The 24,971-nt window shown below is 38.6% G+C and overlaps 1 protein-coding gene across 13 annotated transcripts in view; it reads left to right on the forward strand.

The window, feature by feature from the left end:
* Positions 1-266: 266 nt before the first annotated feature.
* TEAD1 (TEA domain transcription factor 1) overlaps positions 267-24,971 on the forward strand; it is a 281,699-nt gene continuing 256,994 nt past the window's right edge. For 2 of the 13 annotated variants that reach the window (XM_061610458.1, XM_061610459.1), the window contains exons 1-2: positions 875-1,313; positions 2,041-2,185. The gene's annotated coding sequence lies outside the window, so the exon portion shown is untranslated. Of the gene's footprint in view, positions 349-600; positions 1,314-2,040; positions 2,186-2,260; positions 2,283-2,616; positions 2,640-20,628; positions 20,761-24,971 lie in introns of those variants that run through there. The other 11 variants (XM_061610450.1, XM_061610461.1, XM_061610457.1 and 8 more) reach the window with 11 other exon arrangements.

The following is a 24,971-nucleotide window of genomic DNA, read 5'->3' on the forward strand; positions in this document are numbered from 1 at the left end:
TAAGTCCCATGGAATTCAGTGGTGCTTACTTATGTGTAGACATGTATAGAATTGCACTATTAAAGTATTTGCTCTAAATAGTGCCTCCAAAAAGTGACCAAGGCAAACATTTGCTGTACATTGCACCTTTTAGAATTCTATCTCCATGTAGAACTCAAATAGTTAATTGCAGGCGACTTATAATAGCTCTCTAGGGAATCCATTTGTGGAAGGCTGAGATTGTATTAATGTCACAAGGATAAGAAAGCACAGGATATGGAATATCACAACCAGAGCAATACACAATTTAAGAGTTGTAGGAGTTTCAACACTTGGATAAAGATACAGCTGTTAACCGTATTATGACAAGTAGGATACTATACCATTTTTAATTTTAATTGTGCCTCTAAGTTGCTGTTCGCTTGGTATTTGGCTTTGCATTTGAAGCGCTGCTCTTTATGCAAATATAGTTTTATTTTATTTTATTTTTGTACAAAAAAATGTTGACCTGACACTCCTTTCTTCTTTTCTCTTCAATTTCCTGCGTAAAGGATAGACTCCAGATCTCGCAAGCGCGCACACAAACCCAGCCCCAGAAAGTTTGCATCAGCCTTCTCCGTCCCCAGGGCGCTGAAATCCTGTTGTCTTTATCCCCCGATGGGAATCGCAGCTGGAATGATCCTTTCTCTGTAAAGCAGCCCGAGCTCCGCCTGCCTGCTTGTGCCTCGGCATGTGAGCAGGATCCCATTTCACAGACGTGCTCTTGCCCTGCGGCTGATACTCAGGTGGCTCTCTGTGACCTCTCCCCCTGCCTCCACCTTTCCCCATGTGATCTGATCTCCCTCAGAAACTCCTCCTCCTTCCCCTCTACTGCTTCCTCCTCCCCTGGACTTTCCTATGAGGTCACCAGCTGCTCCCTGGCTCCTCCCCTCTGCATCCCCTGGCTGTTGCGGGCCGTGGCTCCGCCTCCCCTGTAGAGAGTCCGCTCCTCGCGTTCATTTCATTCCTCTTCTCATTCCGAACATTCTTAGCATCGCTCGCGCCGCACAAGCCCATTCGAAAGCCCAGCCCGCCCTGCCGCCACCGGTTTGGGGGCAGTAACTAATCACTTGAAGGGCTTCAATAATCCCGCAAGCCAACAAGCTGTAGAGCCCAGACACACACACAAATTTAAGAGATTTTTCAAATAACAATAACAGCAATAATAACAACAGCAAGCAAAAACACCAAGGCTAGAAATTAAGCAAGCAAAGTCCCCAGGGGAAGCTGGAAGAAGTTTGCAATTGAATTGCAAAAGGCTGGTGGTGTTTGCAAAGGTGGGGAGTGGAGTGGAGGTAAGTTTTGTGCGTGTCTGTGTATGTATGTATGCTTGTTGGGGCGAGTGGTGGCTGGAGAGAGCTGCTTCCCTGCATATTTCTCTTTGCTTTGTGTGGCAGGGAAAGGAGGGGGGCTTGTCCTCTGTTATTTACTTGGGAGAATCATGTCGATTGTCCCTCTTCCGTTTCTTCACGATCCCCCCCCCTCAATCTCTGCAGGTGATCTGGGAATGTGAGGAAGGGGAAGATAAAATAAGGAAAGTAGCCTGGGAAACGAGGGGGAAGTTGCTTTTAGTGGAGTTTTGGCTGCTTTAGGGATTTAGCTAGAGCTGCAACAGGCGGCCGTTCCTCTCCCTCTCTGCTTCTTATTGCTGTTGCTGCTTTAATTTAGTTGCCTGAGTCACTGCTTGCAGCCTGGGGCGCGCGCGCGCACACACACGCGCACACACTCTCTCCCGCGCACACACACACACAAATCTTTGGCATTTTTCACATTTTTCGCCAAGAAGGAATAAGTTGGGAGCAGATCAGGCCTTGCAAAGTAAAACGATCCTATCCCTTGAGTTTCTCTTCTTAGTGCCGAGCTTAGGAAAGTGGCTGGGTCTGAGATTTGGCTGGTTTTAAGAGCTTTTAGCTTTTGTTTTTTGCTTTTCTCTCTCCCGCCCCTTCTTCTCTTTTAATTTTTTTTCCTTCTTAAAGATGAAAGAAGGAATGTTCTCTTTCACTGCTTCTTTGCTTTCTCCAGAGCTGCTGCTGCTGCTACTACTGCTGGTTAATTGCACATTCAAGTGGAAAATTTTCCGGAGTCAGCAGAAACATTGTATCCAAAAAAAGACAAAAGTCGCAGTTACAACAAAACCCGGAGATTGTCCCTGGAAAACTTGCTTTCGGTAGGAACCCTAGGATTATTTATTTCCCCTTATCCTTTTAAAGGGACCTTACATACCTCCTCCCTTACACATTAATGGTGCTGCTGCCCAAAGGAGAGTAAGTAGTCTTTGTTCACAGAATCCACACTTTCAAAGAAAGGAAGTCCACTTGGTGGTGGGGAAATTAGTTTATCAAGATCCAAAACAAAACATAAAGCAAGAGAGATACGTGTTATTCCACCAGGCAAACTCAGTTTCTAGTCTGTGGAGAAAAGCACACACACAATTCTGGACTTGATTTAATGGATTTATTTAATGCTCAGTGCTGTCACTGTATAAAAATATTTATAAAACAATGGAATACCAGCCACCTGTGTTTCTCAGGAGAGTTGTTACATGATTAGAAGCAAGTATCTGCTTTTGATTTCGGGAATGAAAAGTGACCTCAGTAAATGTTTCAAAAGTTAGCAAACAGGTATATTCTTTATTTTTTGATTGTGCATGGCTACAAGAGGTAGCCACGTATATATTTATATAAAGATGACAGATAATATAGAAATGTGTTCCTTTTAAAACATTTCCTAGATGTTTTTAAAAAGGTATACAGTGTAAATGAAGTCTGAAGTGGCTTAAAATATTATATGTGTAGATTCTGATTTAACGTGGCTCATAGGAAAAAAGTAGCTCTGCTAAAACTCATTATCAGGAATACTTAACATTTTATTTCCTACGTTGATGAAAAAGAAAGATAGCACCCTTAGCTGCAGCTTTTCAGGATATATATGTATAAGTATGAGGATTGATAGCTGTTTTTAAGAAGTAATCACATTTTACTGAATTTAGTATAGATTTTATCTTGATGTTTAACTCTTATGGCAGCTTGAATTCATGAAAGGGAAAGATAGTTATGTACAATGCAATAGGAACCCAAATAGTAGCTGGATATAAGCTCTTATATCATGCAGCTTTTTTCTTTTTAAAAATGTATTCCTAAATTTGGAATGGCTGCCCTTTGAGTACATAGTGTATTGCCATCTCTATAAATAGTTGGGGAATACCACTGCAAGGACATTAGGCTGTATTGATGGTGCATGCTAAGGAGATTTCAGATAATTCAGAGGGCAATGTTACATTGCCTTATTTCTAGAGGCTGTGTGTGTTTCAGCACACACTGCATGTTTTCCAGATGGAATGCTGAGAATTCATAACTCACTTCAAAATGTGAAGAGGAAGCTCTTCAGGCCTATTTGAATTTTAGAACTGATTCAAGGGTGTTAATCTGTTTTTAAGGAGATTCTGCTAGTATTTACATAACCTTTCACAATTCTTTTTAGATTTTTAACATTATTTAAATGTATACTTCTACTGTGCTGATTTGTCAATAAAATAATTTATAGCTTGGGGACACTAATTGCATTAAATATTTTAGATGCATCCAGGAAGATCACATAATTGTACATTGATTAGCACCATATTGTTATCGTTTTCATGTTTTTCTTTATGTGGAATTAGTGAGACAGTAGTACTCCATTGTTGGATTTGCCTAGTATTCACAACTAATTTCAGATGTTTAATTCTGCTGAAAATATATAAAGCCATGAAAAGCAATTGCATCACATGTTTGATATGCCTTCTTATTATATGCAGTACCAAAACCTGGAATGTGTCCACTAAACTTATTGCAACGAGGAGACTAAAGTGTAATGTTGGTTTTATGTGGGCTTTACCGAAGAACAGCATCTGCTTTAAGAAAGCTTTAGTAAACAGTGGAAAAGAACAGTCCTAGCACAACTGAGAACTAGGTCCTTAGTGAATTCCATCTGGAAGATTTTTGGTGTTTGAAGAATGTATGTGTGAATGCTGGAATGCTGCTTTGAAAGTAGATTTCTCTCTCTCTCTTGTTTGGATGATAATCTAGATCTGGGAAGCGATCTAGTCTTTTTGTGGTGGTTTCCCTTGATAAAGAAAACTAAGCCCAGCTATTTGAAGGTAGAAAACCTAAACTGTAAAAGCTGTAATTCCATAGATAAAATATCAGATACTCTACTTTTAAAATTCTGCCTGTCCTTTTCTTGGAAGTTTGCTGCTATTCTACAGGCTACAAAGCAGGAAGAGGGTACAATCAATATCCCAGTTATTCAAGAGGAGTAAGGAGTTAAATGTGACTGCTTAGGAGTATATCAGGGCCAGAATGCAAAGACCTCTTACAATGGGAAGTTGAAGGCTGAAACTACTCTTTTTGTTTTGTAACAAAATGTAGTTGGAATCCATACGCTAAAATGGCTTTGTAGACAGTACTTTCTGTGAAGAAAAAAAAAGAGATTTCCTTTGAAGTGGTTTGGGCTCATTTCCATAATATAGAACTTTGCTCGCAGTTTGGATTGTGCGTGACATAAGATGTATATTCTTTTTAAAAACAAAAAACAAAACAAGATACTGCATATGTGTTATGTTTTTAAACCAGTAATCTTTCTAGTATAATGTGTTTCATATTGTATTTGAAATAGCAAAATTTGCTATCTGGTTTCCTAAAGTTAGTTCAGGATTTAAAGATTTGTTGCATCAGGGCACACATATTAAAATGGTATGTGTATTTGTGGTCATGTGATCCAAACTGCTGATTTGATCCCTAAGATGTTTATGTACATGAGATTGTACGATATTGTGGTTCATTAGAGAAGGATGTAATAGAATGCAAGTTATATCATTGTACCAACTAAAATCCTTTGCTAAACATATAACATGGGTCTGAGGTGTGACCAGTGTTTATATTATCACCTTGTTATGCAACATAGCAAACATAACACTGTCCCTGAAGTACCATTCTAAGGGAAGCACAGAATTTAAAGGAAATTCCTAGATTTTTTAGGCCCACGGACTTATAAAGAGATATATGGTACTGTAACTGGAACAACCAGGAAAAATGGTTTTTAAAGGGCCCTTAATATATACAAGTAAATAACTAGTTTTGATTATTCAGATACTGTCTCTTGAGCTTTAATCAGTGTGTGTGTTACAGTTACAATACTGAGTTACTACCTTGAGTCTGAAAACTATTGTCACTTTAGTATTTTGGAATAGTATTCTGAAATTTGGGTCTTGTATTGCTAGACTGGCTTGAGAACTATTTCTGTGCTTGTTACTTGGCAGTCAAGATGTAATCCTAACTCTGCTTACCTGGAAGTAAGCCCCATTGAATGCAATAGGACCTACTTCTGAGTAGACATGGTTAGGATTGCCCTGCAAATTAAGTAAACTTGGGAAAGGCTTTAGCAGTGCATTGTATGATTATTTCAGTTTAAACTACTGCTGTACTGTAGAAATTATAAGCTGTGTTATGTTTAGAAATGTGAGAGTTACCCTGCCCACAAAAGACTTAATGATGCTAGTCCTCAACGAGTTCTTGTCTTTAAATATCAAGGTCCCAATCCAGTTCTAGTTATGTTTAATGCCTCTGGATCTCCATGTATAGCCCCATCCACTTAAAAAGACTCACCCAGCCAGTTCAGTGGGGTTCAGAGAGTATCATAACTCAAATAGAGTCATACATTCAGATGTACATGTGCATTAGTTGTGTGTATGGAAATCTGCTTCTGCGTGAACAGTTTCCTTTTGATAGTGTGCACCAGTCTTAATAAATGCTTTAAACAGCATTTTATTTTCATAAAGCTCCCTTGAGGTGTGTGCCATACAACATGGTATAAAACAAAGTGGCATCAATTTCCAGAGTAGTCTCATTCTCATGCTTTTATTATTGTGGAGTTTATAATTTGGGATTTTTAGAGAAATAGAAGCATAATGAGTGGAACTTTCTATGTTTTGGTGTCTCATACACACACTGAGATATTTGTGCTGGTCTAGCTGTGTAATATTCCTACATTGCTAGTGTAAAATCCACAGCTTGTGATTCCTGGGCTGATGTAACCATAGGGATACCTCATCCTGGCACTAATTTGCTGTTGCTGCAGGATTTAGGACAGGGCTGCTAGAAAATCCTTAATTTTTAATTTATTTTGAAAACTTATATCCCACCTACTTTCTGAGAACTCAGGATGGCTAATAAGTCAGAATTCAAACACAGTATTTGAAATCTAAAATAATCAAAAAATTAAATCCCTTCATAAAAACCAAAAATGCTGCTTGGAGTGGGCAGATTTAAAGAAAGGCATATTGTGCATGGCAGTAGTAGTGTTATTAAATCCTCTTAATTTTGACAGGAGAATTTAAGATTACAAATCTGTACAAAACAACGACAACATAGTCCTTGGTGTTAAAACAAATCTACTCTGGATGGACTTCTGTTCTGGAACGTAATCACACATAACTGTTTTTAGGACTACAGACATAGTATACAGTAACGTTATGCGTCTGTCACTGGAAGTATTTACATGCCTGAAGGGAACTTGATTTTTAAAATCTCCATATGTATATATTGCAGGTGGGTGCTCCCTAATTTATAGCTTAAAATAATTAAATATATATATATAGATTAAATAGTGATTATGCATATGGTGTGTTACTGTGTAACAAATAAAACAGAGAGGCCTCTGCTCCAAGGCACTTACAATCTAAATTTCAACAGTGCAGGAGACCACAAGGAGAAGGTTAAAAATAACAAGGACTAAATGTAAGCAAATGCAGTTGCATGTACTTAAGGTATTTTGAGATTTAACTAAAGAAGGGGGCTAAGAGGTTAAGGAATAAACTTCATGGAGAAGGTGAGTTTTGAGGAGCAATTTGAAGGTCCGGGTAGAGGAAGAGAAGTGATTTGTGAAAATCAAAATCTTCAGCATACTCTTAAAAAGATGGTAAGAATTGCTTATTGGCTATCTAGTTTCTTTTGGATGCAGACAAAATCAGTCACCCGTTAGTTTTGTTTAAATTCTCTGCTTTTTTTCTTTGCTTATTCTGAGAATGCGAGTGTTGTTTCTACACCCTGTTTTACTGATCCTAGTAGCTTTCTAGCTTTTCTCATTTATTAATTGATTTGTTTTCGCCATGGAGACACAACAGCCTAATGTGCTTCCACACTGATGCTTTATTTTTGAGATAAAAAACCTGGAAGTGCAAAGTATTATTAGGACCAAAAGTTAAACATTGTTTTTAAGAACAATTATAATTCCATTGCTTGGCATTCTAGAAGGACAATGAATTATAATTGGTACATAAACTGAAAACTGCTACTAATTATGGGAAATGTTAATTAAGTGAGAACATACTGAACTTATATTCTCTGCAGCAAACTTTTTTTAAAAAAATGCATAACTTGCACTACTTTTTAATGCACACAATCTAATTATCATACTTCTCCCTTTCACCCCCCCAAACCCATTGCACTTAAGTTTATTAGATTTTCCTTTTAAAAATAACACAAAACCCAGACCATAGCATCAAATTAAATGCCATAGACTACTATTCTGAATACTACTATATGTTTTGTCAAACTTTTTGAGATGGTTTTTGGAACAACATAAAGGGAACAAAAATAATTATAGCATGAAAAATATCTGTTATGATCCTGCAGTGTAAACCAGATGTGAATCTGTCAGCTGTATTAAAAAAGCCCAACAATAAATCATTCTTATCTACAATTATTCACACCTTGCCTTTATGGCATTAGATAGGGTTGTAAATTCCAATTCAGTCTAATGTTTAAAAGTTCTTGCACAAGAGGATAATAACTTCCATTTTAGACTGAAACAAACTGTTCACAGGATTTGTCTGTTCTGTACAGAATCAAAGCATTAAATTGGTTTATGTATTGGATTTCGCGCTTAAAAATGAAACTTTTTTTTTAAAATAATGTGTTTTCATTTTCTACTCCAGTGCGCAATCACATTGCTAAAATGCAAAGAAACCCCCAGTGAAACAAAATGACTTCATTGGAGCTGGCACTTAAGAGCAGAATTCACTTCCATAGTGCTGAAATAAAAGAAGCCAAGTGTTTTAAATAGCCACTCCCCTAGGCCAGAGTGTTTTGAGAGAAGCTCATTGTCTAGCTTTGAGCTCTAGCAGTTTGTCTGCCTCTGTTAACTCTCCTAAACCAGACAGCTCGATTTCTAAAGTTGACATCTGGTTTACTCTTTGTTCACCTGTTTTTAAAAAAATGCAAATAGACATGCACGCCACTGCCCCAAAGCTCTTGGAAAAAAGTGCTGTTGACAGTTTGTCAAATAGTGCTTGCACTAGAAGTCTGCAGTAGCCTATTGTTATGCTAGCAACAGGCAACAGAAGTTGTGGCACCATATGGCTAGTATATGCTTCAGATAAGCTATCTGTTAGTTTAGCTTATCAATAGCATTTTGATATGGTTCGTGTTTGAATCACCAGAAACTACAGCCTTGGGTTGTTCAGGTGTCAAATATTCCTTTAACGTTGCAGGAACCACAATTATCCTTTCAGTGGAATCCCCCCACCCTTTTTTTTTTGGCTCATCCCTGCATATGAACAATAATGTTGCGCTTTGGAATTATTTGCAGCTTTACTGTTTGCAAACTTGCTAGCCATTGCATTTTTATCACAGATTCTTATTGTGGTTCTAGTTGGTCTCTCTAGTCTACAGACAAATGATTATTAAAATAAGGAACGAACTCTGGATTAATTGTAATGCTGAAATAACTTGGGGGCATGATCTATTCTGGAATTCTTTCTGGAACTTTTGAAATTCTGTAATTCATTTCACTCTCATGGGAGACATGCAGCTTGCCTTAAGCCTTCTGCCTTCCAGTATTAACAGATCTTATTCTTCAAAAGCAGTTTTGAGGCAAGTATTTTGAAGAATGCATTGATACATCCATGCTTACAAAAAATGTAGAATGTACTTTAGGTGCTAAATTATCACATGGCTTACCTTCCAAACTTGGGAATCAGATTTAAAAATTGTGATACTTCTTAAATTTGCAGCTTCATAATTTCTGAAGGTTAGATTATGATTTAAGAAAGGCATAATTTTTAAAAGCTCTATTCATTTGAAAGTACTAAGATGTTGAGAGAATCTTGAATATAAAATGTATTATGCCATGATCCACAAAGATTTGCTTAGTGGCAACCAGAGGGAGGGCTTTTTCAGTGGAACCATCTTCCTTCAGAACAAAGGCAAGCGCATACATTTATGCAGTGTTGGCACTTGCTGAAAATACATTGGATATGAAGTCTTTGCTGGCCTTTAATACCAGATGGTTTCTTTTAACTATCTGCTGGTGACCTAGCAGTTACAGTTTTATTCTGAATTTGAAATTTTATTGTACTTCTTTTTTTTTTTTTGTAGACCACTTTGTCAGGGACAGCCTTAGGGGTGGGCAAGCTGGGTGGCCACCTGGGGCATCAACCTGAGGGGGGATGTCAAGCTGAACTCAGTGGTTTTTTTTTTTTAAATGTACTGTCAGCAGTGAGCTAGGGTGGCAAAAAGCAAGTGTCTGTAACCTTTTTTCCCAAGGTTCCACAGGGTTTGAGTACTAACTACAAAAATGATCTTCCGTCAATTAGCTTTGAAGTATGTTTCTTTTTCAATTTCCACTTTGATGTCATTTGTGCTAGGTAAAAATCAGTGGAGCACAACTGTACTTTGAGGCAACGTTACTGAGCACTTAACACTTCAAATATTATAAACACTATACAAATAATAAAATTAAGCTGTAATAGGTCGTCTGGATACAATTTTTCTTAATAACTTTTCTTTATTATTTTACAAGATAAAAATAATGGATATTTTAAAGTACAGAATGCTTACCAAAACATAAGAACTGCTACAAAAATATTAAAAGTAAAACCTGCGATAGCTGAGGAGAGAGCCTTGGTGCTTGGGGAGAAGAGCTTGCATTTTGTGTGTGCCAAATATAAAAAATAGGCCTACAACTCCATGAGAGTCATCCTTAGAGAACCAATCACAGCACATGACAGAGACGTCATTGGGATCCTAGAACTGGAGCAGGAGTGCACTGAAAGCAGAGCAACAAATAAGGGGTAGCTCCCTCTGGGCTCTTTTCATAGGCATTGCTTGGAGAAAGCCTGGGAGTAGCAGGGTTTAATACACTGGTATGTTTTGCAATCCTGCACAAGCCATACAAGTTGGTAACAGTGCAAAGCTGCAGAGCTGCCCAGAGGTGGGGACAACTGGGGCAATTTGACCAGGCTTCCTCTGTGTACCATTGCTCAGCAGAATTCTTGGTATTTTGTTTAGAGTTTTCATTAAAAGGAGTGATATATTAGAGTGTAAGATGACACTGAATCTCGACATGTAATTTGATATAATGGGATCTGTCCCCAGCCATGAAGAAGTAAAACCTTTACATAGGTGTGTATAAAACAATAGATTTTTTTAAGACTTAAGGTGGCTGTAAAATGTATCCTTGGGAGACTAGAAGGGAGAGGCCTGCAGCCCGACTGTAAGAAAGTCTAAACTAATCACGATAAGGTAAAATCTTTCTTTATGTCTGGGAAGCAATAGAGAGATTGTTCAGGCAGGCTTACGATTGGACCAGGCCAACTAGCCCCAATTACAGAATTTGTTGTATGGAGAGAAGGAACAGGAAAGGCTTTAAGGAGGGATTCTGTGGCAGAGTAGGCAGCCTATTCACGTCACAGAAAGAATTCCAGGCCCATTGGGGAAAGGGTTCAAGTAGTGAGTGAACGCCATTTAAGTTTTCCAGGCAAGGTGACACTAGAGAGTAATTTTCTATAGCAGTTACCTCAGGGAAAGGCATAGATAGGAGTGGTGTGAGGCCAGGTCTCAAAGGAGGAATTCTTCTTGAGTGAGTAGTGTAGAAGGCCAGCAACAGGCCACTACCAGAAGACCTATGAGATAGCCCCAGGAAGCAGAAAGAAGCTCTGCAAGAAGAGGCTTGGAATTTGAAGGAGGGACTCAGGAGAAGCACAACCTGATCCCTTATCACCATGTAAGAAAAAAATGAAGCGTATCTATCATTCTGCTTGATCCCAGGGCAAGAAGCTTCAGGCAAGAATTCTCACATGTAGGTTGCATGTAGTAATTCTCACATATGGCTTCCAGCTTTGTGTACACATGCATGGTAAGGGGTAGCTACAGGGCCCCCAACATCACACCTGCACCAGGGCCCATAAACGCACTGGGTGGCCCTGCAAAGGTGACCATAGTTGGGGGTGCTGAAGGTACTCCTCACCCAGGGTGCTCTTTATTGTAGGGTTAGCCCTGTACCTTGTTATGTGTGAAAGGTGGCACAAAAATATTTCAGTAAAATATTTATTTAGGACTGGCAAAGGAAGTTGCCCAAAGCATGTCTCTTCAACCTAAACTAATAGAAACGAAATCAAATCAAAGTAATAAATGTGATCTTCCAAAAACCTGAAAAAAATGAGGGGGAAAGGTGTTTGTGTCCTCTTATTCATGGATTCAGTGTTGAAATATGACTAAAATTATGTAATAAAACATAATCTAATATCCTTCATTTTGCCTGAATTATGTCATCAATTTTATTTCGTCTTGGGTCTATTGAAGAGTATAGACTACAGACTGCAGTAGAAGTCCCTTCATTGCCTGTTCTGCAGGAAATATCAGTTATAATAGTCTTCCATTCACATTCACTGAATGTGGCCTTGGAATAGAATCCTTCCGTGTTGCCCTCTGACCCTGCCAAGCATTCACTGCCTCAGGGGGCCTCTTCCTTGGCCTCTTCATCCCATCACCCTTCTTATTTAAAGTTATACACTTACACTCTCCTCTGTGTTCCTTGCTTAGCTTGTCTTATTCTACATGCCCCTGCCCCAGCCATGTACAGGTCACTTCCTTTTTCTTGCTCCTCCAGACCCCCTCTCTCCTTCAGAATCACCTGCTGCCAGCTCTGCAGTTCCTTTAGAGTACTGTTTACTATCTTGTATTCTAGTAACAGCCACTGATTTGTGGTCCCAACGTTTCTTAGTTGTACTGTACAGTGTTGACGATGACCAGAGCAATTTAGCAATTGTGTGTGCATAGTGGATAAGGTGTTGGACTACAACCTGGGAGACCAGGGTTCGAATCCCCACATAGCCATGCAGCTCACTCGGTGACCTTGGGCCAGTCACTGCCTCTCAGCCTCATGAAAACCCTATTCTTAGAGTCGCCATAAGTCGGAATCGACTTGAAGGCAGTACATTTACATTTTTGTTTTAGAATAACTAGTAGGTTGCTTTGCCAATCTAGCTCTTTCCAGTTGCCTATGGCATTTTCTAAATAGTTTAGCATATCTGAGTGAATTGGAGAAAACTGGGTCAGCTGTAGGCATGGTTGTGTGTATGGCTATGGAAATCAGTCTTTCAGAAAAAGCAGCAAGTATTTTAAAACCAATTTGAGATTGTGGCCATGGAAATCTAGTCTTTAAGAAAAAAGAAGCAAGTATTTTAAAATTAATTTGGGATTATTATTTTAAGCAATAATAACTTAAAATGGGCAAGGCTAGAAAGCATTTTAGCATATTGATGAAAATTATATTTTGTTCATTTGTAATCACCTTTAGAATTGCTCTGGCCATGTTTTTTTCCCATTCTGAAAGTACTCAGAATACTTATATATTGAGACCTTGTATTTCACTGTTTTTGACCAGGTGGAGCTAAGGAGTTTCAGTGTGTAGGCTAGATGGTGATGCCTTGAGCAAGAGTTTGGATTTAGGCACTAGGGATGTTTTGGTACAAGTGAGGTCTGTACAAAAATGAAAGAGTCCTCTTGAACAGAAATGGAACTATGCTCCAGATACTTAAAATCAAAAAGACAGCAGAAGAACTTTTAAATTGACCTCTGAGGTTATACCAGCTTGAGTTTGTGTTTGTGTGTGTGTGTGTGTGTGTGTATGATTCAAGTATTGGATGATACAGGCTTATAAAATTATGTGTGGTTGTGGAGAAAGTGGATAGAAAGTGGTTCTTGTCATTCTCTCATAATACCAGTACCTGGAGTCATCCAGTGAAGCTGAATGGTGAGAGTTCAGGATCGACAAAAGAGAGTACTTCTCCACACAGCTCATAGCTAAAAAATATGAGATTTGCTTCTTTATGATGTAGTAATGGCCACCAGTCAATATGACTTTAAAAGGGGATTAGATGGATTCATGGAGGATAAGGATAACAATGGCTCCTAGTCATGAGGGTTATGTGGTACCTCCAGGTTCAGAGGCAGAATATTCAAGAACAAATCACTTGAAAACAACAGAGGGAGATAGCTTTTGTCTTCATGTCCTGCTTTTAATCTTCCAATAAGCATATGGCCACTGTGGGAAACAGGGTGTTGTAGATGAGATAGGCATTTGGTATGATCAAATAGAACTCTTAAAGTCTTTACTGTACCTGGATTCTTTTCAGTAACTTTGCCACTATTTCAGCTGCCAATCCTTTTCATACTTTCAAAATATACATTAACACTCCAACTTTAGCCATGGTTTACTCAGAAGTCCCTTTGATTTTAATGGATCTTCCTCCTTAGTCTGTGAATTCCTCAGTCTTCGGTACAGTAATAAAATAGCAAATGTTATCTAGTGTTGAAAGGACTTGCACATGAATAGAAGTGTGCCAGGTCTTACAGATTTGAACTGTTCAAGTTGCACTCTACTGGGATGTTGTGCAGGCTGCCCAGTTGAGCATCAATAGTGAGATTGTGGCAGACAAACAACTCAGTTGCAATTGTTTATGGCCTGGTGGAAATGCAACACTGGATCTTGCAGACCTTGACTTGTTAATTAAGAGGCAGCCTGCACACTCCATTCTTTCTCTGGAGCAATTTCCCCCTTCTTTATCAGCCTTGGCCGTGGCTAAGTATGTGATGCCTGCCAGCCACACATCCCAAATACTGGAGTGCCTGTCCCCCATTAGCTACATGGGGAAAAATGCAGGGGCTTACACATGCACATCTGTATGTAGAATACTTCTGTTGAACATATGGCTGGTAAAGGGTGTGTTTGGTATTCAGGAGAAGTGGAAAGTGGGTTCAATTGGGTAGCAGCCAGTTAAATAATCTCATGAAAGTGTTCATTTGTACAGTCCCATTTTCATCAATATTCAGTGTCAGCTCCAGGTTAGAAGGCCTTTCATGGGGGCCCTTTCCTCAGTGAGAGTATCTCTGCACTGCAGGAGGTCCAGGGGGCTCTTTTCAGTGGACCCCGATCAGGTGTGGATCTTCAGCAGATGCCCCAGGTGTGCTGACTCTTGATGCTAGTCTTGTCATTACCATTTTAATGCTAACCAGGATTCCCATCTTCTGGATTTAAACTTTGAGGTTAAGTGGATCTGAACTCCTGGTTAAGAGCTAACTTGTTAGTGTAACCATAGTAACCAAGTGCAGGGATAACTCTAAACCATTGTTATGGTTGACAAAAAAAGAGGGGAGTAATATCTACCATGGAAGAGAAGAAAGGATTACGTATTTTGGAGGATGGCTTCCAGTTTTGCAGACGTGGTTTACAGGAAAGCAGTATTCTGACTTGCCCTTGAGTTGGCAAATACTAGTAGCTGTGCAAAGGATCTAGTCCAAACTGAAAGGAACTGACTTCCGCAAAATCTTCCAGGACTAGGTAAACCACTGTTTGGCACATATATTATAGCTGTGTGTATGTACAACTTTCCAAGATATACAAGCATTTCCAGGTCTAAATGAGGCACTAATAGCTCAGAGAATGATCATGAAATGTGATAGGCTTGGAATATTAAGTAACACTCTGGCCTGTGAGATTTTTGGAGCAGATAAATTTTTTTTTTAAAAAAAGGTAGCAGCCTGCTTTTAATGGTTCTTCTGTACTGAGAGAAAGTACAGTATTGTAGGCTATTTATTTCTAGGCATGAAGTGCAGGGTGAAGAGCCTTCAATTCAGCTAGCTAGGCCTGTGTGCCCTGAGGTAAACTCTATTTCACAAAGGGAATTTTGATTATGGTCTGCTGCTCTGTAGCACAGTGGAGGCTTCAAGAGGCAAGTGGTAAATGCTACCAAAGAAAAAGCTGGATTGGAGCCACTGACGTCATCTAAGTAAATCTGCTGTAGGACTAAAGCCATAAAATGACTGCCAGCCACAGAGCGCACTTTGGCCTTTTCTTGTCAACTGTTTTACTTTTTTTTAACAGCATGTTATACTTTTTTGTTTCTTTTTAAACATGGTTGTAAAACATGCATCCTAAAATTTAGGAGAGGGAAAGGAGCTTCCCACAATGGTTCTCCTTACCCAGCATAACTGTACTGTGGCATCTGAAGTTCTATTTCAGAAATGGGGCAGGGGGGGGGAGCCAGTATTTTTCCACATATGAAAACTCCCTTTTCCTTCTCAAATGTCAGCTTAGGTAGGCAGCCTGCAGTTCAGGTTATTATATATACCCTCCTCCACAACCAAAACATTTAGACCTACAAAGTGGTGGCTAGTTATGAATTGTGTATTTACACTTGGAAATATCTCTGCTTTCAAAAGTGCATACAGGTATGCACCAGATTCTGCTTTCAAGCTGATCACCACTGAGCTGTGGAAATGGAACTTCTGCCACTTGATTTCTGCCAGTTCATCCTTGATTAGACAAAATTACATAAATCTTGTGGATTGACAATAGCAACAGTGGATTTTGTTGATTAAAAATATGGTTGTGGATATCTACTTCTAGGGGCACAGATACATGAAAAAAAAATGATATCCTACCTGTCATTTGTTTCTTGGAAGTCAGAACACATCAAGATTGCAACAAAAGTATTGATGGTCAGGCCTTGGTTTAGAAGCTGTTCACATTTTTCTGTTTCAGTTTTTGCAAACCTTTTAGAATAAATGGAAGGAATACATAAAAAATAAGCTAAAAGTGATGATAATTTGTAATGTTTGTGGTCCCCCCACCCCCAGTCATTAACACAAATTGGTTCTGTTTAAAACTAGAAATGAAACCTCATCTAGGCTGGTTGTCAAGTTTTTGAGTCTTGTGATTAGGAGCATATTAAAACCAGTATCTTATTCATGAATCATTAGATGACTCAGTTCCTGAAACCACTACAAGCTTCTCAGTTCTTGGCTACAACCAAAAACAGGAAATCCAGACTTGAATAACTTCCTTTCCTAGTGCTGGCTATAGCAGTGTTAGTGGTTAGTATATGGTGCTTTTCTGAGCAATAGGAAGATGTACATCTGAGGAACAAAGGCACTTGTCTCAATTTGCTGAAGCTGTTTATAATCTGTGGTCTTCATTTTGGATGTCTGGATACCTTGGCCATATGCAAGAGTGAATCAGAATCTGGATTTTTAATCTGTAAACGTTCAAGATGTAAAAATGAGTGACATGACATTCATGAACTTGTACTTCTAGCTTTTCCAAAACAACTATGTCCAGGTTTTTTTAAAAGCTTGGAAGCAATAAAAGCTCAAAAGATACAGAAGTCAAGAATAGCAGCTTAAGAGAGGAGAGAAACGTGGAGTAAGTAACATGAAAGCAGTCATGTTCCTCTCATCCAGCCCCTTTCTGGGTTGTCTCTTGCAGCGAAAGCTGGTTGGCTGTACGTAATCAAGGCTATGTTGATCCTCGCTATCTAAATTCAGCTTCATTGGCTGTATAATCCATCTCTGAATGTGAACCACAGCATAGCATACAGTGTTCAGTGAATGTAATTTTTACTTTGGTCTAAATAGATGCTATTCAGCTATCAGGGTAACTATGCACATTACATACGGTCAAAATTAGTCCTAATTTTTCTCCCTTGCATAGTCTACAAAACATACTTCTGTGATAGTATTGACTTAAACAAACAAAAAAAGCAATTACTTTCCTCCTATTTTTCACTGCTATTCCTATCCAACCTGAATATTTTTGAGCCAAAACAAATATAGCAATCTAATGGTTTTTGAGATTGATTAGGGACCACACTTTGACACTATGGTTTGTGTATTCATCAGATAGTTGCCTGACTACCATAGAGAAATTGTAAAACAATGCACCGACTTGAAAAAAAATAAAGTTAAAGTGCTGTAATTTTATGATGCCTTAAAGCAGGGGTGGTTACCGTGTGGCCTTCCAGATGCTATTGGACTCCATCTCTGTTGTTCCGAGCCATCACGGCCAATGGTGGGGGATGATGGAAATTGTAGTCCAACAGCATCTGTAAGGCACCACATTTGCTAACCCTGTTCTAAAGGCAACAGGCTCATTTGTAGAATGTTTTTTATTAGAGAATTTATGCCCTACCTGTAATGGAAGCTCTTAATATGGATATATACATAGTTCGGGTGTGTGTGTGTAACTAGAGAATATTGAGTGAGGACGCTGGGTTCCTGTGGCCCTCAGTGATGCAAGAACCCCCTGCTATCTGGCCCATGCTCTCTGTTTCCCACTCCTGAATAAGAGAGGAGCACAGTTTTTCCAGAGTTAGAAAGTTAAGTGGAGGAGCTGGTCTTGCCCCCAGCGGTTTGTAGGAACAAGGGAGGCTATTTTGCTGTGTCTATCTGTAAGGTAGGAATGGGGAACTACAGTTTTCATGAAATCTGCCCTGCTGGACTGCAGTTCCCATCGTACTTGACCATTGGCTATGCTGGCCAGGGCTGCTGGGAGTTGGAGTCGAACAACATCTGGAGAGCAACAGGGCCCTCATACCTGGTGTAAGGTGTCCATGCTTTGTATGTGTGGTCATCTGTGAGTGTTTTACTCATGTGGATATTCATCCTCCACCATCCTTTAGTGACCATGGCAAAAGTCCTCCAATAAATGGTTTTAAAACAACAACCCCATATTTTACTTATTTTTGGGTTTTATCCAGTGGCAACTTTGGGCTACTGGACAGCACTTCTGCTCTCACAAGGCAGGGCATCTAATTTTCACCAACTCTCCTTTCCTTCTGAAGTGTTCTGTTCTATATCCTGCACTGTTCCAGAGGGTCCTCCAACTCTTTTAGTCGGCTTTTCAGAGAGGATGGGGGGGGGAGAGGAAATCAGTGAAAATTGTCTGCCCTTTTGGGAATGAAGCTGCTTTATAGTAGTGCAAATATAACCATGTATGTGTGCGCCTACGGCAGCTCAAATAGTGCTTCAGAATCTGGTGTTTCTAGAGTGTTCATCACCCCTAGCAGTGTCATTAAAAGGGTAAGGAATTAATTTAATAGTATGAAATCTCTGGGTACAAAATAAATGTAACAAAAAGTGAACTGCTATCTTTGAGTCATGGGATATGAGGTAAGAGATGATAATTGGATTAAGCATATCGAAGGTGTGGTAAAGTGAAGTATTTAGGGATTTTTATCTCACCAAACCTGCAAGACCTGTCTAAGCTTAATGATCAGAACCTCTAGAAGCAAGTCCAGAAAGATCTTAGAAACCTAGGCAAAGCAAGTCAGTCCTTGTTAGGAAGGATAAAAATTATAAAAATGAACACACTCCCCAGGATTCTTTTTGTGTGTGTGTGTGTGTGTGTGTGTTAGTTCGCAGATCAAAATTGGTAACAGACTGGCAAAACATAATAGATAAATTTACATGGAATAGAAAGAAATCAAGAGTATCTAGGAAGGTTGGAATGGGAAGTCTAAAGGAAGGTGGATTAGGCATTCCAGACATAGGTCTCCACCTCAACGCTGCAGGCCTGGCTTGGTTGACACAGTGGAATAACACAAATGAGTTTTGTGGTAGGCCACTGGAAGAAAGCGTCTTTAAAACTAGTATTTGAAATCTGTTGTGGATAAGTAAAAATGAGAGGAAAACTGTATATGTAGGAATAGACATTTGTCTGGAAATATGGAACCATTATAAACAAATTTTATCACCTGGAATTTCCCCATTGGCCTAATTGATGACGAAACGTTCAACCTGAGAGGACAGTTGAGAAATTTTAGGTTATGAAAGAAAATGAAGATGGAAAGTTACTAGGATTGGAAAGACACAATTGAGCAAATAAAAATTAAACTAAAAAGAGTCACCCAGATTGCAGTACTTACAAATTAGAACCTTTCAGTGCAGGTTGTGTAGGAATCAAGTGATCTGGAGAGAGAGAACTGATTTTGAAAACCTACTAAAGTCATGCAAGTCTGATGTTTTTTGAAATTGAACCATATTATATATAAAAAAGAAAAAGATGTAGTGGTACCTAAATACATGTTGAAATGAGATAAGGAATAGAGCAATTCCAAGTGAAGTATGGCAGTTTTTATTCCAAAAGGGGTCAACCTTCCCGATTGCAACATTATATATAGAAAACTGTATTAAGATGACAGTCCAGTGGTACTGGACTCCTTGGAAAAGCAAAATGATAAGTAATTCTGGTAAGGGGAAATGCTGGATATGCCAAGCATCAAAGGTGATTTGCACATGTGGTGGCATTGTAGTAAACCCAGAGGTTTTGGGAAATGGTAGAAAGACTTCTTAATGAAATGTTTAACATCCAAGCAGTGGCCGACCCTTTGTTGTGCTTTCTAAAGTATATAGAAGGGCCAGAGAGTACAAAAAATACTGAATACCAACTTTGTACATAATAACTATAGCTAAGATATTATTTGCAGAAACGTGGAAACAGGAAAGAAGTCCCACCAAACTTGATCTAATTAGGACAATCTTGAAAATGCTAAAATTGACTTTATTGATGCAGTCCTATAAGATACTTAAAGAGGACATTGGAAAATGGATACCAGTAATTATATATATTAAAAGAGAATTAGAGATAGAAGATACAGGAATAGACTGTTTGTGTCCAAATCATCCTAATGGAATCAGGAGGAAATTATTTGTATCCCCATGAATTTGTTAAATGTTGAGACCTGTATTTATTTGTCTGTGTGTTTTAGCCTAGTCGTAGGGTGGATGTTTATGTACACGTTCTATATGTATTGTGTATTTTGTACTAAAATAAATAAAAAGATACAGGAAAAAATGAGGTTCATTTCAAAAGTTACATTTCTAACTTAACTATATTACTGTCAGTGGAGATAAGATTTTTATTGAGTTGTTTGCAGTGAATCCTTTTGAATTAGATGGACAGCAGTTTCTCATGATGTAGCTTTCAGCATCTTGATGTTAAGTGATTTGGAATTTATCTGTACTGTATTACCTTTCATTTATTATAATCTAGGTGGTGGGCTTTTATGTTTTTGTTTTGTTGTAATTACCTTAAAATCAATAAATTGTTATTATAAAAATAAAAATAAAAGGGTAAGGGATAACTTTAGAACAATTAAAGAATTTATAGTGTACACTATCTTCAAGATCATTCCAGGATATCCCTTGCCCTGTAGAATTTTTTCTCTCTCCATGATCACTTAAGCATGATAAGGATGATAATAAATGAAAAAATCAACCCTAATCTTGAGTGAGCAGAGCTGGGCATTTGGCATCTAGAGTCTGGAGTATCACTATATTTGGTGGGGGTGGAGGAGGCAAAGAAGTGAGCTACTGTTGAATTTTTTAAAGAACAAAATTTCTGTGTTGAAATCAAGCTCTAACTCTTTAAATAGAAGGTAACGTAGCTAGCTCAGTAGTGTATGCTTCCCTCAGATAATGAAAATAGCCCTTCTATCTGATGCAGGAGGGAGGTCTTAGACCCTTTACTTTTTTGGGAGCAGGGTCCCTATGTTTCCAGCATCCTACAAACCAATAAACATGAAAGGGGAGTGAAGAGTCTTCTAATATGCTTCCTTCTGATTGGAGCTGATCGGAGTGAAAGAAGGTGAGTCAGCCACTGAGAAGACTCTTTCCAGTAGCTAACACTTCCCCCTTGCATGCTGATTGGCTCCTAGGGACGTGTGTCATTGTGGTAGAAGGCTGCAGCTTGGTAGCCAAAAAGTTTGTGGTGGCTGTGACTGTCATGAAGGGGACCCTACACGTCTACTGATCTGATGTCTTTAAAACTGGAGATCACAGAATTTGAACCTGGGACTTGTGTATGGCCTATTCCTTAAGATCTTTCACTTCCTGGTAAATTGTTACATGGTTGGAGGCAACGCTATACTTGTACAACCTGCCTTCTTCTGAGGGTGGTAACTCTTATTTTTATCTCCGTTTCCTTTTTGGAGTGTACTAAGAGTGAAGTGCTCTTTGAACTTTAATTCAGAGAAAAATCTGCGTGCTAATCTATGACATACAGGCCAGATGCTGCTTTTGAACAGAAGGAGCAACCACTGTTTTCTCAAAGCCCTAATTAGAATTCTATTGAGCAATAAAATGGGAAATCAAAGAATATTCTTAGAACTCTATTTGAGGTACCATAAAGGACCATTTTACCCTGGGGAAGTTTAATGAATGATACTTACGGTTATAAAATTCAGAACTGTATTGTTGTCAATACTAAAGTATCTCCAGTTCTTTGCTTGTCATAATTTGAGTTCTGTACAATTTGGAATTTATAAATTTGGGACTTTGATTTCCCAGTTGTGTGAACAAAACATTCTTAACCTGATTTAAAAGCAGCACAGTTCAATGTTGAACCAAGAGACAACTTATCACAATAATGTGGATTTTCAAGTGGGAATTAGAGGCCTGGGGCATCACGTTCACTGTCCATAAACCCTAGTCAGTGGCTAGTGATTGATTCATTAATTAAAGTCAATTTAAATGGATTTGTAAGCCTTCTATAACAGCTCGTCTTATTAACAGTAAGGTCCTCAAATATGTTATCTTAGACAAAATATAATAAATCTATAAGTGATGTTCATTTACATTTGCATAAACAGTTGCTTCCTGTTGCACATGCATTTTATTTTTAGTGAGTTTTGCCCAGAAAACAGCCCTTTATGTATGCACATGTTTCATTTGCTGAACCTTTTAGATACTCTGTACTTAAAAGGAATTCTATTTAAAAATTACAGGTAAATATCCTGGTGTCATAGTGCCAATAAGTATATATTCTCTTGAAAAATGATGGCCTAAGGAAGGTTGGGCCACTCAAAAGTAGCAGGGAAGTCTCATTTTTTGGCTCCTTCCCCTTCCCCTTCCTCAAAGCGCTCTTCACAAAGAAGTTTTTGTGATCTTTATTGTGTACACTGTTATTATGTATGTGTTCGATTTTATTGTAAGCCATCCTGAGTGCCCTATTATAGGGTAGAAGGGCGGGATAGAAATATTTTAAATAAATAAATAAATAAATAAAATCAAAAAGATGTCAAACGTTCTATATTTTCTTATTAATATGCTAATTTTCTTTGTGGCCAGGTGTGTGTGTGTGTGTGTGAGAGAGAGAGAGAGAGAGAGAGAGAGAGAGCGCACACAAACAACTCATAGTAGTTTCTTGCTGCAACCTACATTCTGAGATGGTATGATCCTAGGATGGTTATACCTGTGACTACTAAATATGTAGATAAGCTCTAAGGCCCAGTGATTGTAGTGAATGGATTTAAAACACAAGCATATATGGTAACTAAAAAAATGGTGACGCTCCAACTTTAGGTAAAAATCATATTTAAAAAAATCAATTATTTTACACATTGCAAATTGCTAGGACATATCTTTGGTCAGTACTGAACTTCCTTGTGTTTTTGTTTTATCCTGTTGTTACTTCGATTATGCTTCTAAAGTGTCCAGTTATTTATGTCAGTGGGAGTGTTGCTATTGTTTTCTATGGCAGAAGGATTATGCTCAAAATGTGTCAATCTACCTGAACAATTCCATCAGTTAGTACTGGAAAACCTCCCCTATGTGGCTATCGAGTCCTTATTTTTTTAAGCATTGTATACAAGATACTCAGTTTGTTTGGAGCATTTAAATTTAACATTGATTTCTTTTTCCCCATGGGAAAAATATCTTTTGGAATCTCCCAGTGATTGAGAGAACTAAATTGATGTTTGCCACAACATCAGTGATGCTTAAGCACATCAGTTTTAGCGCACACATCTGTGTTAGGTTATAGCTTTAAGTGTAAATGCCCCAAATAATAAGCATGAACTGAGGGGGAAAGATTAAAAACTGAAAGCTGTTGGATGTTTTAGAAAAAGAGGGCATTTATTATGTCGACTCTTAGGTGTAATTTTTTAAATAAGTAGAAATGTTTTTATGTTAATTGGGGATAGCAAGACATGACAAGTGATTCTTGCAGGATATCTGTGCAGTGTGGCATGCAACTCTAATTCTTGTCATACATTTATGATAGAGGAGGCAATGAGCTAAAGAGTGGGAGGGAAGACATGAAATAAAATGGCCAGCCAAGAACAGCTGCGACTATATCGCCCCTGCACTGTCTATTCAACATTCATTCTCTCTTAGATATGCACGCATGCATATCTGTATTTTGCTAAGAAATGTTGACATTTCATCATTGCATATGTGGTTTGGTATATATGTCCTAGCCTCTGCCTTTTCCTCAGCTTATTGGGTGAGTTACTTGTCATCTGTGGTGTGCCAGGCCACTATGGCAGTCATTTCGTGAGGGTACCCCCAACAATTTTTCAAATTTTGTAATGTACTGATAGGCCCCGAAAGGATGGGGACCTTGTTAAGTTAGTCACAAGCATTGCTGCATGTAAAGAAGCAGTATTTCATCATATTTTCTTAATGCTAACAAACTCCTAGAAGACAGAGTTAAAACATGCAGATTTTCCTTTTCATTTGTCCGGATGGTGTGGTGTAATGTGTTTCCGACGTGAGTAACAGATCAGGCTCAACCAAGTCTAAACTGAATTGTCCTGAGCTTATTTGAGTTTGCTCCTGGCTTATAATTCCTTCTCAGTTTAATTTAAAGAGAAAACAAGGAAATTAATGCAATGAAGATCCATTAATCTGTTGCCTATTTCCTTGGAGAGGTGTCTAACTGAAGATTAGAAACAATTTAAAGAAATTATAAGTCCTCTTGTATGTCATGCTTACAGTTTTTTTTACTCATGTGTAAGATGTAACTTTTAAGGGAAAAAGATGTTGCCAGTTTTTGAAACTTTAAACATTATCTTTAAAATGATACAGGACATGCCTGTTGTAGATACATACTCTGCAATAGTATATACTGACTTGGCTTGATGTATGAACTGGCATTAATGTAAAAAAAAGTTTTAAGACAATAAATGCTTGCAAACTGATTGTATAGATCAGATATGGGGAACGTTTGGACTTCCAAATGTTGCTGAACTACAGCTCCCATCATTCCTGGCCATTGGTCATGTTTGCTAGGGCTGATGGGAGTTGTAGTTCAGCAACACTTGGGGGGCAAAAGGTTCTTCTCTCTTGCTATGCATGTTTGTTTAGAATTAAATGCACATAAAGTGTTTTTTCTTTGGTAAAGGAGGAGGCATCATCTTGGCTGTTCATTAATTATCACTGTAGTTGCAAAAACACATGCAGTGGAGTAAGTTCAATTGAGCTTGGGATACTTATTTTTCTCAAGGAGATAAAAGAGGGTGCATATGTAAATATACACACCTTCCATAAAACTAGCGTAACATTAACTAGTTCCTCCATCATGTTTCCACTGACAACTAATTCTTAATTTTATTAGAGTGCTTTAGGAAAAAAGAAACACCTGTGTGTGTGTGTGTGTGTGAGAGTGTGTGAGAGTGTGTGAGAGTGTGTGAGAGTGTGTGAGAGTGTGTGAGAGTGTGTGAGAGTGTGTGAGAGTGTGTGAGAGTGTGTGAGAGTGTGTGAGAGTGTGAGTGTGTGAGTGTGTGAGTGTGTGTGTGAGTGTGTGAGTGTGTGTGTGAGTGTGTGAGTGTGTGTGTGAGTGTGTGAGTGAGAGAGAGTTACATAGACATGATGCAAACAGTAAGCATACCTAGTGAGTCATATATAGACATGGTGAAGCTGGGGTTGAGGAAGAACTGCAGCTGCTAGAACCAAGCAGGTGCAGTTGGGAGTGTTATAGGGAAATCTGAGACGAGGATGGCTTGCTGTTTTAGAATGGCTCTGAAAAAGCCTGGAAGCTGGCTTTTAAATATTGGTTCTCTTCTTTTTTCCCATTTG

Source organism: Rhineura floridana, chromosome 2 (genome assembly GCF_030035675.1).
Source record: "Rhineura floridana isolate rRhiFlo1 chromosome 2, rRhiFlo1.hap2, whole genome shotgun sequence".
In the NCBI taxonomy this organism is placed as follows: Eukaryota; Metazoa; Chordata; class Lepidosauria; order Squamata; family Rhineuridae; genus Rhineura; species Rhineura floridana.